Genomic DNA, 17145 nt, shown 5'->3' with positions numbered 1-17145 from the left:
GTGATCGCGTTCCTTCTGCAACTTCGACCTTACCTTGCTGGCAGACTGGACGAAAGGGTCTTGGAAGTAACACCAGAAAAAGATTGAGAATTGATCATCTTAAACACCTGGTCGTCACTGTACTGTACTACACTCGCGTCACGTAAAAAGCGAATCTCTAGCGCTACGATTAGCTTTTCGCTTCCTCTACCAATGTTGATGTTGGTGATCTTGTTCTCTTCTAACGAGCTATGCAGCCAACCAGAGGAAGCGTGGAAGGTTTGCAGGCTCTACATTCCCAGTTTAAAGTGTCACTGCTGCGGCTTTAGCTCGTCGTACTCCTGCTGGCGTGATGTCCACCGCCATGTTCTTTTGCGTCGCGCCTGGCCTTTTCAGCCTTTCTGCCAATTGCCACTTTTTGCCAGCAGCACCCTATTCTGTAATACCTGATAGATAAACACCTACAGACTTTGTGATTTTTCATGTGCTCTTTGATCTTGGCTGCATATTCTTGATTCGTTGGCCGCCATGCTGGCGAATAAAACTTGCCGTCTTTCTGCTTCTCGAAAATCTTGAACAATTTGTTTCATCTCATGCTGCTTAATGAGCGTCGTATGCGTCTTTGGCTGGCCGCTGGGTCCAAGTAAGAAAGGTCTCTCTGGTGGCTGGTCCGGCGGAAGCCATTTCTGAACAATGAGGTCGCGCGTTAACCCGGGGGTGGCCTTGAGGATGAAACTTGCAGCGGCTAGGGGTCAGCGTCATCTCTCTCCCCTCCTCCCTGCCTCACCTCCCGGGGTGGTCCGTCATAATAAACTTGCAGCTAGCAGCAGGGGGTGGGGATGCGCAGCCCAATCACGGTCGATCTCGTCGCTATAGCGTCGGTAATGTAACAAAACACACACTGCGCAGCAACCTTACGCGCGACACTTGGCGGAGGGAAAGGAAGGAGGCGAAGGCAGAAGCGAGGCGGGCGGGTGGCGTCCAAGCGGCGTGAGCGTAATAGCATCTCGGGCGGACGCCACGCGTTATGTGGAAAAAATCGTGATGCAGTGAAAGTTCAGCAGCTCTGCGCGGGCACGCGTATATCTAAAAGCGCTAAAGTGAAACGCGTTGAGAGGTAATACTATATATATATATATATATATATATATATATATATATATATATATATATATATATACATATATACGCCGTTTAGTACGACCGAACAACGTCCACGATCGCATATTCGTCCTCCCCCCTGCCCCCCAAAAAGTGACCCTGCTGGACCCCCCCACTCCCTGAGACACGATGATCCTCTGTGCTTCCTTACTTAACTTTTTTAGCATTTGCCTACAATTGAAATGTTAACCTACATCTATTGAGGATAAAATCTTTTACCTACAAATTGACAAAAACACATTTGCTGTAATCAGACATATCTAGTTGCCTCAACAGTTGCAACCCCAGTTGCAATGGGGTTGTTTCAAATTCTGTGGCATTACGAAATAGTAAAGTTTCTCATGCTCTAAGATTAAGAAAACGGAGGACTCAGGTGTCCTGATGTGACGGAATACCGTTTTGATGGGGATCAAATAAAAAACATAGCTTCATATTTTTGGACTACTGTTAAGCATACCCTTTTCATCACTGTAATAACCTAGCCATGCCTATGTGTTTATGATATTTACCATAACATTATATATATATTTAGTGGGTCTAAATGGTCCTAAAATGGGAACTTGGGGTTGGGGGCTTGGGTGCCTGAACCAATTAGAATAAATCCCATATGTTCTGTACTTTAAGTTATCGGTGGGGTCTCACATAGGCGCGATAACCAAGGGATGACTGTACTGTACTGTGTATACTTGTGACACTGGCCAGTTGCTTCTGGTGTTATGGTACGGGTACCAAGTGACAGCACTAGGTGTAGTATCTTGGGTTATTTAATGGGAGAATGAAGAGTCACATGGTCTGTCAGGCTGGCTGTTTATTCTCTGTTCTTGGTTACAACGTGCCTAACACATTTCGTAAGAAGTAACATAATATATAATATATACCTTGATAAAATCACACGGGAAAATGGAAACAACGGAGCACCTTAGCGTTAGGTCTTTATTCAAGACATCTTCAGAGGCAACTGGACTACATGGACAGAGAGAGCAGCAATATACAGGGTGACCTTAAAAACATGAGGTCAGGTCATAATGATGTCATCCACAATCCCCACACCAACACACGTGGGAGCTTAAGAGAAGGGGTTTGGCGTGACTAGTCAGGGTCAGGTCAAAATAAGGGACCTAATAACATTCAAAATTGAAAGAGAAATAAATGGATCCCTTCCATTCCTTGATATGCTTATCATGAGAAATGGCCAAAACTATAAATTTAAGGTATATAGAAAGCCCACACAGGTAGACAGTTTCATTCACTATTTATTGAATCACCTTGAGTCTACCAAAATGTCAGTTTTTTCTACTATGTTCTTAAGATGTCTGCGTATTTGTGACTCTGAATTTATTGACGATGAATTGAAACACATTCATTCCATTGCACAGAAACTCGGGTACCCTTCTGTGTTTGTTGATCGTTGTTTTAAAAGGGCTAAAAAATCCTTTCATTCCTCTCAAACCAGACATGTTCCTACACTTAAGAATATTTTGACTCTGCCCTATCGTAATGAATTTGTCCCGTTAGTTCGGTCCCTCAAGCTTCTAAATATTAATGTTGTTTTCAAGTATGACTCAACCATTACCAATATGTTAATAAGGAATAGTCCAAGTTTGAATGTAAATGGAAGTGTTTATTGTATTCCATGTAGCAAATGTAATTGTAATTATGTAGGACAAACAGGAAAAACACTGCAGCTTAGAATCAAACAACATAAGTATAATATCAGAACTGCATCTGAAAGCAGTGCCTTGTTCGTTCATGTTAGGAATAATAATCACCCCATTGCTTGGGAAAAAAGCTTAGAAGTATTTAAATCATCTTGTGTCACAGAAAGACTTCTGGTTGAAGCTAGTTTGATTAAGGAATTAAAATCAATAAACCTTAGTGATGGTCAGTTCAAAACTGATAATATGTTATATAAATTTATTTGTCAGTGGCCCAAGGTTAAAAATGCTTTGAAAACCTTTGATCTAGATGTATGATAGTTATTTAGTGGGTCCCTTATTTTTGACCTGACCTGACTAGTCACGTCACCCCCCTTCTCTTAAGCTCCTCTACGTGTGTGTTGGTGTGGGGATTAGTGGATGACATCATTATGACCTGACCTCATGTTTTTAAGGTCACCCTGTATATTTAAGCCTCTCTCTGTCCATGTAATCCAGTTGCCTCTGAAGATGTCTTGAATAAAGACGAAAGCTAAGGTGCTCCGTTGTTTCCATTTTCCCGTGTGATTTTATCAAGATTTATCTTATCCATGTTTTCATTGTGGATTTACATGAAATATAATATATACATTCAATAAAGGCAGCATATAAACATACATATATATAACACTATTTTTCCCTTTCAAAAGAGAGCATGGCTGCTACAAATCCTAAATAAACAAAACTTACAGAATTACATATGGCAGGGAAGAAGAAAATAGAACACAACAAATATAACTTCCTAACTAAACAGTTTTGAAAGGCCTGTTCACAATTCAGATAATTGACATCTCCTTAAATGATACGGTTGAAAGTCTAAGGATGGACAAATCTCTGGCCATCCATTTAGTGTATACTCCAGGACTCTTCCTAATACAACATCTTTCCTAGTTTCATGAGCAATCATTCCGGAGGTGACTGGAAAATCTTCTGCTATCATGGTTACAGCATAAACCTTAGGCTCTACTCCATCATTTGATCCACTACCTGGCAACCTTGACAAAGCATCTGCATTGGAATGATCATCTGAATGTCTGTACTGTATCTCATAGTCATATGCCGACAATATCAAAGCCCATCTCTGCATTCTTGCTGCAGCAAGTGTAGGAACAGGTGATTTAGGACCCAAAATTGCCAAGAGAGGCTTGTGATCAGTTATTAAAACAAAATTCCTCCCATATAGATACTGGTGAAATTTCTTTACTCCAAATATGATAGACAAAGCCTCTTTCTCTATTTGTGCATAATTTTTCTCGCTTTGGGTAAGAGTTCTCGAGGCATATGCAATGGGTCTTTCTTCACCGTTATCCATTATGTGACTTATGACAGCACCTAATCCATAGCCCGATGCATCACAAGCAAGCTTTAGTGTTCTACTGGTATCATAGTGGACCAAAACATCAGTACTAGACAGAGCAGCTTTACAATCTTCAAATGACTTCTGAGTTGCACTGTTCCATTTCCATGGTATCCCTTTCTTTAATAGTTCATGCAGAGGGGCTAAAACTGATGAAAGTCCACTCAAGAACCTTGAATAATACTGTATCATACCTAGGAAAGCTTTCAATTCACTGACATTTTTGGAGCAGGTAAATTTACTATGGCTCCTACTTTATCTTCTACAGGTCTCAGCCCTTCTGCATTCACTTTGTAGCCAAGATAAGTTACTTCTTTAGCTAGGAATGAACATTTGCTCTTGTTGAGCCTGACATTGTGTGCCAACAATCTTTCGAATACTGTGGCTAGGGTTTTGACATGATTTTGGATGTCACTGTCAACAATAAGGACATCATCCTGAAAACATAACACATTGGGAAGACCCACAAGAATTTTGTCCATGATGCACTGAAATAACTTTGGTGCACTTTTAACACCATAAGGCAACCTTTTGAACTTATACAATCCTTTATGAGTGTTGATGGTAAGGTACTGTTGACTTTCAGCATCAACAGAGACCTGAGCATATGCTTGGGACAAGTCTAACTTAGTGAAAATGGTTCCACCTGTTAGTGCAGCAAACAAATCTTGAGATGTGGGTAAGGGATATTGCTCATCCTCAACAGCTTGGTTAATGGTAACTTTATAATCACCACATAGTCTAACAGATTTATCAGCTTTAGGTACAATTACTATTGGAGCAGCCCAATTGCTCTTGGCGGTTTTCACAATAATTCCCTCACTCACAAGTCTGTCTAATTCCTTCTCAACCTCACCTTTCAATGCATAAGGAACAGGTCTGGACTTAGCATATATGGGTGTAACATCTTTGTCGATGGTGATATGAGCTTCATAACCCTTTATACCACCCTGTCGCTTTACAAATAAAATCTTGTATTTTTCAAGCAATTTCCCGCTTCCTCTAACAAGGAATAAACAATTAAAATTTAAATTGAAAAAAAAAGCATTCAAAAAATGGGAACTAGCGAACCGAAATGGACCTAGAGCGGGCAAAGTCACGTATGCATCGCGTATTCTTATAGATTTTGCGGCCAGGCATACGTTATCTAGTGGATTTAGTCAATATTGTACAGTAACAATGGACCTAAGTGCAAACCTGTAATGTACATGTACTAAATGATTACGGTACTAAAATTTTTGTCTATTGCAAATATAGCTTGTTTATACAGGTATTCAAATAAATTACTATCTTACAAGAATCACTCCAATGTAAGTTATATTCATCCAGGTCGGTTGGGTGGCAAATTATGAGAAGAGCTTAGTCACTCTTAAGTAATGATAAATAAACACGCAGGCAGGCCTTCAGCGCCAACTGTCAAATCTTATCTCAAATAAATAAACAAACAAACGGCTGACATTCTGTCACCTCCTCCCCTCCCCGTCTTCCCACCACCCCCGTGTTCCAAGATAAAAGATTGGTGATTTCTTTATGTTTATTTTATATAATATCTCAGACTAGACTAAAGTTAGGATAATATAATTTGCATTGCTGAAATCCTTGCAAGACAGAGAGTAATTTGAATATAAGCGTCATATATTTTGCTCAAGATATAAAGAATGTAGTACATAGTGTACAATACTGTAGTACATTTTATAAAAAGTTTTTCAACTGTATTTTTGGGTAGATTTATATAAATTTCTTCATTTATTTTCATCCATTTACATGCACACACCATACTAAAAGAAACGTAAAAGAAATAAATGACCTTAGTGCAAAGCTGGAGTGCACATGTACTAATTTGATTACGGTACTAAAATTGTTATGTCTAGTGCGAATTACAACATGTTTATATTCAAATACATCAGTATCTTACAAGAATCCCAACTATGTTAAATATATTTTCTTAGGTCATATCACTGGCATTTTAAATTGAGAGAAGCTTAGTAGGACTGTTAAATAAACACACAGAGACCTTCACCTCAAACTTATCACCTCAACCCCCCCCACCCCTCCCCCCAACCCCTCGCTGGGTGGTGGAACCGTCAGTCCCCCCCAGCCAGGCTTTTAGGCTTACAGTTTTTATCTTATATAATATCTCAGACTAAAGTTAGGAGATTATAATTTGCATTGCTGGAATCCTTGCAAGACAGCCAATAATTTGAATATAAACGTCATATATTTTGCTCAAGAGATAAAGATTGTTGTACATTAGTGTACAGTGCTGTAGTACCTTTTATAAAAACGTTTTTCAACTGTATTTTTGGGTAGATTTACATAGATTTCTTCATTTATTTTCATCCATTTACATGCACACACCATACTAAAAGAAACGTAATAGAAATAAATGACCTTAGTGCAAAGCTGGAGTGCACATGTACTAAATGATTATGGTACTAAAATTGTTTTGTCTAGTGCAAATTATAGCATGTTTATATTTAAATTAATCAGTATGTTACAAGAATCCCAGCTATGTTAATTATATTCACCCAGGTCATTTCACTGGATTTTTATAAGAGAAGCTTAGTCACCTAAGAACTGATAAATATACACGCATTAGACCTGGGCCTGTGCAAACTGTCAAACGTACTACCTCCCCTCCCCCTACGACCCCTCGCTTGCTCCCACCCTCTCTCTCCCCCAACTGCTCTGCGATGCTGGAATCCTTGTAAAACAGTGAATAATTTTAATATACAGTTGTACCCCGCTTTACGCGGTTTCACTTAACGCGATTTCTCATATACGCGGTGCCTCGCCAGAACCGAAATTTCACTTAACGCGGTTCATCTACCCATATACGCGCAGAGTGTCCGGCTCGAGACGCTATTTTTAGATTCGCCCCACCCGCCACCCACTGCTCCCACCTGCCTCGCCTCTCCCTCCTCCTCCCTCCCTCCTGCCTCCCTCCGCCTGGGCAAGCCGCGCTGTAAGGTTGCACAGTGTGTGTCTTCTACTAACGTAAGTGTTACACCTAACTTTTAGTTTTCCTAACCTAACCTTTATTTTTCCTAACTTAACCTCTTCTATATTACTTGTTTGTTCATACCATCATAGAGTTAAGATAAAATTTTTACTACAACATAGTTATGTCTTCAAAAAGTGGAGTTTGGGGGTCGGGCTGGTTTCTATTGGAATTAATCCCATATGTTCTGTTGTTCACTTGACGCGGTACCCTGTGGGTTCAATTGACCGCGTAAAGCGGGGTACAACTGATGTCATGTATTTTGCACAAGACATAAAAATTAATCACCTGTATCACATTACAGTAGTGATTTAAGAGTAAAAGTGTATATGTACGTATATAGTATTCCACATACACGTAAGTATAAATAAAACGTTTATGTGATGATCGGACAACGTCCATTTCGGTTAACGTCACGTTTCCAAGAACGTATCTAGGACGTTAACCGGCGCATGACTATATATATATATATATATATATATATATATATATATATATATATATATATATATATATATATATATATATATATATATATATATATATATATATTTATTTATATATATATATATATATATATATATATATATATATATATATATATATATATATATATATATATATATATATATATATATATATATATATATATATATATATATATATATATATACTGTATATATATATATACAGTTGTACCCCACTTAACGCGGTCAATAGAACCCAGAGGGTCCCGCGTTAAGTGAACAACAGAACATATGGGATTAATTCCAATAGAAACCAGCCCGACCCCCAAACTCCACTTTTTGAAGACATAACTATGTTGTAGTAAAAATAACATCTTAATTTTATGATGGTACATGCACACAATTAATACTTAAGAGAAATAGAGAAATACAGTCGCCAAGTTAATGTCCATTCAAATAATGGACTCAACTCCCTCCCCCTCTTCTCACACAACACTGCTGGCTCTTCCCTCTCTGAGAAATTTTTGGGGGAAAACCACTAAATTTTAATAAATAATACCTCAAACTAAAGTTAGGATAATACAATTGACATTGCTGGATTCCTTGTAAGACCAGGAATATTTTGAATATAAATGTCATATATTTTGCACAAAAGATAACATATTTACTAGAGAAAACATTTTATCTAAAATTTGTATGTCTAATGCAAAATATATGATGTTTATATTCAAAATGATCACCAAATTATAAGAATTCCAGCAATGTAAATTATATTTTGGCCGGGTAATTTGTATGAATTTTATGAGCTAAAACAGGCAGTCAGGCAGGGTGGCGGGTGGGGCAAATCTAAAAATAGCGTGTGTATGTATGTAGAAGGCTCCTGGATGATGATGATGATGATGGGATTTAGAATGGGGGTGGAGGAGAAGGAAGAAGAGAAGGCATTAGGGTGGAAGAAAAGTCACCCCGTGGCGCCATTTCACCCATAAAATTTTAGCTCTCTTGGTGTAATTCAAGATTATTTTCTTTAAATCAACACTGCACTGCATTATATATTATCAATATGTAAAATATATTTCAAAATGACCAATAATTTGCTTGGAAACACAGAAAAAAAGCGTTTAGTTGAAGAGAGTCTCAAGCAAGATGTTACCTCCAGTGAAAACAGAGAGAGAATAACGCCTGTTTGCTGTGTTAAGAGGCTGAATGCCGCGCATTAAACTAGTCACTTTACCTTCAATTATGTTCAATAATTGTTAAAATGACTAAAAAATTGAATAATAAACTTTTAAAATTATTGAATAGTATAAACTTCTTGATATTTACTAAAATAGTAAGGAATTTAAGCCCTAGAACCGATTAATGTATTGGCGGACTGATACTAAAGCTGGTTGCCCGGTCAGTGCAAGCGAAAACATGTTGAGGTCGGTTCGTAAGAAATTCGTTTACCGAATTTTTGTTCGTTAACCGAATTGAAGATCCTTATGGAAGGCAGTTCGTTAACCGAAATTTCGTTAACCGAGGCGTTCGTTAAACGAGGGGTCACTTACGACTGACTCAACTTACGTCCATCCGCACTTACGACCTGCTCTGACCTTACGACCGTCGGGACTTGTAACCGCCGCAGCCGTGACCAAAATTTTTTCAAATGCCGCGCGCATTTTCTATACCGAAACGTTTCCATCCTGAGCGAGAGCGTGGCGTGGCTTGAGTCACCGCGTGGTTACTCGCACTCAGTACAGCGCTTAGTTGATGTTTTTCTATCGTATCCTATACTGATCGCGCTGTGAACTTACGTTATTATCGTATTTAATTGACTTTATAATGACTGGAAAGCGTACAAGTGAGAGTGCTGTTGGTGTTCCAAAGAAAAGGAGTCAGGGAATTACTTTTGAGATGAAAATGACGATAATAATGCAATATGAGAATGGAAAACTGTAGCAACAATCTCACATGATCTAGGTTTCTCGCACTTGACCATTTCCACTATTCTGAAGGACAAGGAACGTATTCGTGATGTAGTGAATGGAACAACATGTATAAAGGGAACTATAATTTCGAAGAAAAGGCGAGGTCCTATTCACGATATGGAAAAATTATTGGTGATATGGATAAAAGACCAGATACAGAAGCGTGTACCCTTAAGCCTTCTAACCTTACAGGCTAAAGCAAGAAGCCTGTTCCAAAGCCTGAAGGAGCAGGCAGGAGATGAATGTGAGCAAACCTTTACAGCAATTCATGAGTTTTGGTTTAATAGATTTAAAAAATGCTACAGTGTACACAATGTTAAGGTGAGTGGAGAGGCAGCTAGTGCTGATGTTGGTGCTGCCGAAGCTTTTAAGGAGGAGTTAGATGATGTGATTGTGGAAGGGAATTATTTGCCTGAGCAAATATTCAATGTGGATGAGACTGGATTATTGTGGAAGCGCATACCTGAGCTGACATACATCCACAAAGAGGCGAAAACTATGCCAGGATTCAAGGCATTCAAGGACAGAATTACACTACTGTTGGGGGGGAATGTTGCTGGTTTCAAGCTAAAGCCCTTCATGATCTATCATTCAGAGAACCCCAGGGCTTTTAGACATGTCAGCAAGCACACACTGCCAGTGTTTATCGCAGTAATAATAAAGCCTGGATGACCTTAGCATTGTTTGAGGATTGGTTCATGACTTGTTTCATTCCACGAGCCAAGGAGTATTGTCTGCAACATCGGATTCCATTCAAGATTTTGCTGATTTTGGATAATGCTCCGGGAAACCCACCTCACCTGGACGACATGTACCCTGGTGTTAAGGTAGTGTATATTCCACCTAACACTACCTCTGTCATCCAACCCATGGATCAGGGTGCTATTGCTGCCTTTAAAGCGTATTATTTATGCACGACCTTCGCTCAGGCTGTTGCTGCTACTGAAGGTGAGAAAACGCTCAGAGAGTTTTGGAAGGAGTACAACGTTTTGTCATGTATAAAGAACATTAGTGCAGCATGGGATCAGGTTACAAAACATTGCATGAATGGAATATGGAAGAAAATCCTGAAAAGATATGTGAACAGTTTTAGAGGATTTAATGAAAATTAATTTATTTTGGATATTAATAGCAAGAAAGTGGAGTTAGGTAAACAGCTGAAGTTAGAAATTGATAATGAAGATGTTGAACAGTTGGTTGAAAGTGTAGCAGAAGAGCTCAGTAACGAAGATCTCATCGAACTGGAAGCACACAAAGATGCAGAGGAAAAAGCCAGTCTAGATGTAGAAGAAGGACCTGCACCCCCCAAAACGTTTTCAGTGAAGCAAATGGCAGAGGCATTTGCTACAATTAATAAAGGAATGCAAATGTTTGATGGCATGGATCAAAATTATCAGCGTTATGCCAAAGTTGACAGAATGATCCAAGATGCACTGGCTTGCTACAGAGAAATTTATAATGAAAAGAAAAAACAAACTGTGCAGTCTAAATTGGACATCTATTTTAAGAAGTACCCCAGTGCTGTCTCCTCACGCCCCGCCATGCTGCCTCTTCACTCCCTCAAGATGATCCAATACCTTCAACCAGCAAGTTTCCACAGTACATAAACCTGTCTGAAGAAAGCGACATTGATGACCCACCCAGCCCTGTCTCCTCCTCTGCTTCTTCCAGTTAATGTAGTGTCCATGTATAATTAGAAAATTTTGGGGGCCCGTGTGCATTCAGCTGACTACATTAAAGGTAAGTGCTCAATCACACTGTATCCATTCCTCATTATTTATTACTTTTACTGTACTGTATTTCATTGTAGATTTATTTATTTATTATTAATATTTTTTGGTTTATTTATTTTTTATTTTTTTATCTATGTCGGACTTATGACCATTCCGACTTACTACCTGGATTTGGGTCCCTAACCCCGTCGTAAGTCGGGGAGCGCCAGAACCGAACTTTCACTTAACGCGGTTCATTTACCCATATACGCGGTGAAGTATAATTTTTTTTTTTTTTTTTAGCTCATAAAATTAATACAAATTACCCAGCCAGAATATAATTTACATTGCTGGAATTCTTACAATATGTTGATCATTTTGAATATAAACCATAGATTTTGCATTAGACATACAAATTTTAGATATAATGTTTACTCAGAGTAAATATGTTATCTTTTGTGCAAAATATATGACATTTATATTCAAAATATTCCTGGTCTTACAAGGAATCCAGCAATGTCAATTATATTATCATAACTTTAGTTTGAGGTATTATTTATTACTAAAAAGGTAAATATTCTGGTTTTTCCACACATCTGGTAGGGAGGGTTGGTGGGGCGTGGGGGGGAGGGAGGGACCGACCGACCATCTGGCACGGTGTGAAGAATATTTTTTTTTTTTATTAACTGAAGATATTTGTTTTAGCTCATAAAATTCATACAAATTACCTGGCCATGTCGGCCCACTCCTGAAGTCCCTGTCCTCGACCCATCCTCACCACTGGGATATCTACATAGTCAAAAATGACAATTTTGTTTCGGAAAGAAGTGGGATCAGTGTTGAACAGTGTTCAAGCCAGTTGAATTTAGCACTAGACAGTACCAGTGAGAGCTGTGACCCACTAGTGAGATAAGCACCCCTGGGAACTGACCACCATCTTCTGACCAGTAGGTGGTAATACGTCCACCCTGGGAGCAACAGAGGGCCGGCTATACAGTACACCTGAATACAAGATAGCACATCACCGAGCAGAGAGAGTGAGGTACTGTGACACCACCCCACACGGTGTCCCCATGACCATGTGAGATCCTTCATATCAACACCCAAGGACGAGTCACTGCACCACGTGAACACCACACACCTGGTGCCTCTATGACCACGTGAGGTCCTTCTTATCAACACCCGAGGACGAGTTAATACCCCACCACCTGTGGTCCAATGACCAGCCCTGGCCTGGGCCATCAACTGTAAACTATAATAATTTGTATGTTCAGTTCGTGTTCCTTCTTCTTTCAGTAATTAAAGCTTTTGTTAAACGACCCACCCACCCCATGTCTTTGTATGTAATAAGTCATTTTTGTGCAATGTATATTTTCAGCCTTCAGGCTGCAGAACTTTTTCAATAAACCGTTAATTATAAATTATTATTATTACTACACACACACACACACACACACACACACACACACACACACACACACACACACACACACACACACACACACACGCACGCACACACACACACAGGTCCCTCGTACACCATCTGTGAGGGAATTACTACACCACGTCAACCCCCTCATAACACCACCTTTGAGGGAACTACTACTACACGTGATGCCCCTCATAACGCCATCTGTGAGGGAGTTACTACACTACATGTCTGCTGTTTAACACCTCAGCTCACATGATCTACGTGACCTCCACTGTAAACATTAATCTGCAGGTTCACTGGATGTTCATTTACCTTTCTCTAATGAAGGCTTTTGTTAAACCACCAATGTCAATGTATGTAAAAAGTCATTTATGTCCAGTGTATATTTTCAGCCTTTGGGCTGCAGAACTTTTTCAGAACTTTTTCAATGAACCGTTAATTATTATTATTATTATCACACACACACACACACACACCGCTTAACGTCGTCCCGCATAATGTTGTTTCAGTACTACGTCGCTAAACTTTAGAGACCAAATATTCATTTAACGTCTTGCTGATCCGATACTACAGTACGTCATTTTATATTGCCACGGACTACTTTCTACGGCACATCACCCGCTCTTGTCTGGCCACACTATGCTCTCTCGGCTCGGCGCGCTGCCCTCACTCGCAGAATGTCACAGCGTCCCCAAGCGATGCCAAGCCAGTCTCTTACGACTTCACATCATTCGTGTGTGCTTAAGTGATTTTGCTCTAAAACTGTACTATATCCATTCGAAATGCCTTCCAAGCGCTCATCAAGTGCCATTACCCTTGCTACGAAAATGGTTGTACAGGAGCTCCCCTACTTATGAACATTCAAGTTGTTGAGGAGTGCTTGGCAACACTCATTTCCACTCCATCTCTCTGATTACCGTATTTTTCGGCTTAAAAGACGCACTTTTTATGACAAAAATATACCTCGAAAATTACCATGTGTCTTCCAGGATGCTAGTTGATGAGTTGTAGCAGAGGTTTTTGAAATCAGCCCCTTACAAAGACTGTTACCTCATTTCAGTACTTAACAATTACAAGTATTCTCTATACAGTACTATAATACTATTGATTTAACTAATATTGTTGATATATTGCCAAAAACAAAATAATAAACCCTTGCTGCTGTGTGGTTTATTTACTAATGGCAGTGGTGCGGCAGCGCCATCTATTGAGGAATTGCTAAAGGTTATCTGCTGGTCTCAAATGCAGGAATGTTTGTTTCTTTATATGTAGGCTCTCATATTTGGACACCTATTTACGGTAGGCTCTCATATTTGGATACCCATTTAGACTGTAAAAACTCCACAAAATTAAAATCTTCCAAATTTAAATGCACCTTCATCTTCCAAGTAAAAACACACACACAACAACATTGGCTGTCCTTATGTTTTCAACTTTACTACCACTGGTGGGTAGATATTTTTTTTTAATTCAGAAACATTAATTAAAATATATATGAACAGGAAATAAGTGTTGCTTTCATATTCTTATGAAGAGTAATGACGATATGTTTACACATGTGCTCACTTACATACGTGATCTCACTTTTTTTTACTCTTAATTGTTAGCTACTTCCAATGTTCCATTTATTAACATTAAATAACATTACTTAAAACAACCATACTAATTTTACTACAGCTACAACCAGGGTCTTATTTTCTTCAGTTTTATATGTAGAACCAATCAGTCACTGGTTTTGTAAACAAAAAAAAACAATGACGTGTTTTAATATTCTTCGTATTATTAATGAATTGTATTGTTCAATTTGCACACATAAACAATAATTCATTCAAAAAGAAATTCAGAAACATTAATTAAAATATATATGAACAGTAAATAAATGTTGCTTTCATATTCTTATGTAGAGTAATGATATGTTTACACATGTGCTCACTTACATACACGACCTCACTTTTTTTTTACCCTTAATTGTTAGCTACTTCCATTGTTCCATTTATTAACATTAAATAACATTACTTAAAGCAACCATATTATTTTTTCTACATTAATTTTAATACAGCTACAATGGAGGGCTTATTTTCTTCAGTTTTATAATTATGTAGAACCAATCAGTCACTGGTTTTGCAAAAAACGAGTTGCTTTTTACTTTTATTTTGTTTTTAAATAAAGATTTTTTGTTTTATATAGACGTTGGTATACATGTTTACATTTGCTTACCTTCTACTGTTGGAAAATATTTCCCGTCGTTGTCATACCGACAAAAACAAGAGAAAGAATGTAAACACTACAGCCCCTAAGATGTGGAGGTGACCAGGTGTATAAAATGAGTGCTGTATTAAAGATTTCACCTTCTTATACAGATTTTTTTTTAAATTGATGAAAATGACGACTGATAAGCAGTTCTAAGTGATGATATTCAAAGAGGTGTGTGTCTTATGGTAGACCCTGCTGCTATGTGACCAAGTCCCAGGTTGATGATCTGACTTTCTGCAGGGTCTCAATTGTTTCTCTTACTTTGACAACACAACATACATACAGGTATATTGTTTCTCACTCTTGATATTTATTTTCATTTTTGTTTTTCTTTATAATTATTATTAATATTATTATTATTATTATTATTATTATTATTATTATTATTATTATTATTATTATTACAGTATTACCCCGCTTTACACGCTTTACACGGTTTCACTTTCCGCGATTTCTCATTTACGTGGTACCTTGCCAGAACCAGACTTTCACTTTCCGTGGTGCATCTACTCATATACGCGGTGAAGTATAATTTTTTTTTATTTTTTATTTAGCTCATAAAATTCATACAAATTACCCGGCCAGAATATAATTTACATTGCTGTAATTCTTACAATATGATGATCATTTTGAATATAAACATCATGGATTTTGCATTAAACATACAAATTTTAGATCTAATGTAATAATTTGGTTTACACAAAGCAAATATTTTATCCTTTGTGCCGAATATATGAAGTTTACATTCAAAATATTCCCTGACCTGCAAGGAATCCAGAAATGGTAATTATATTATCCTAACTTTAGTCTGAGTTATTATTTATTACTAAAAATGTAAATATACTATTTTCTCCCAATCGCTTCTCTGGTAGGGAGGGAGGGTGGGGGGTAGGGAGGGAGGGACCGACCCAGCTAGGGCAGAGTATTTTGATTGACAGATAGTGTCCTTGAAGAATATTTCTGTTTATTTACTAAAGATATATGTTTTAGCTCATAAAATTCATACAAATTACCCGGCCAGAATATAATTTACATTGCTGGAATTCTTACAATATGATGATCATTTTGAATATAAACATCATGGATTTTGCATTAGACATACAAATTTTAGATCTAAAGTAATAATTTGGTTTACACAAAGCATATATTTTATCTTTTGTGCAAAATATATGAATTTTACATTCAAAATATTCCCTGACCTGCAAAGAATCCAGAAATGTCAATTATATTATCTTAACTTTAGTCTGAGGTATTATTTATTACTAAATGTTAAAATCTAGAGTTTTCACCCAAACATTAATCAGAGAGGTAGGAGCTAGTGAGCTGGGAAGAGGGGGGGTTTGAGTCCATTATTTGAATGGACATTAACCTGGCGACTGTATTTCTCTTAAATATTAATTGTGTGAGCATACCATCATAAAATTTAGATGTTATTTTTACTACAACAAAGGTATTGTGTCGGAAAAAGTGGAGTTTGGGGGTCGGGCCACTCTCTATTGGAATTAATCCCATATGTTCTGTTGTTCACTTTACGCGGTTTTCACTTTCTGCGGTACCCTGTGGGTTCAATTGACCGCGTAAATTGGGGTACTACTGTATTATTATTGCATTTTCGCCCCCTCGGCCCCAGTGTGGGTCAGTGACCTGTGCCCAGGTGGGCTAAAACCCATATTTTTTTTTTTTTTTTAGTATTTCATTTCCAAAATCAGGGTGCGTCTTCCACGATGCAGCTTCTTCCAAGCCGAAAAATACGGTACTCACACCTTTCTGCTTTCTCACTCCATGTTTTAAAATGTTATGTAATATAATGTTAAAGGGATACAACTTTGCTCATTTATACTTATCACAATCTCCCTAAAAATACTTTAGGTTTCCTGTTTATTCAACCCATCAGTAGGTCAATAATATGAGACCACTAATCCCCCACCCTACCTCAACCTGACATTGAGTCAGGTCAGGTCTCCCCAAAAATACTTTAACTTTCATCTTTATTCAAGACATTTTCAGAAAATTCTCTCAATTTTCAATCTCGGAAAATTTATTCTCAAAGCCGGAAATTTTTTGAAAATTCTGGCTTTGGGAACGATTTTCCGAGAAAATTTCAATTCCGGCCATTGGA

The sequence above is a fragment of the Homarus americanus genome, unplaced genomic scaffold, assembly GCF_018991925.1.
Source record: "Homarus americanus isolate GMGI-L3 unplaced genomic scaffold, GMGI_Hamer_2.0 scaffold32730, whole genome shotgun sequence".
In the NCBI taxonomy this organism is placed as follows: Eukaryota; Metazoa; Arthropoda; class Malacostraca; order Decapoda; family Nephropidae; genus Homarus; species Homarus americanus.
This window is presented reverse-complemented; position numbering follows the sequence as displayed.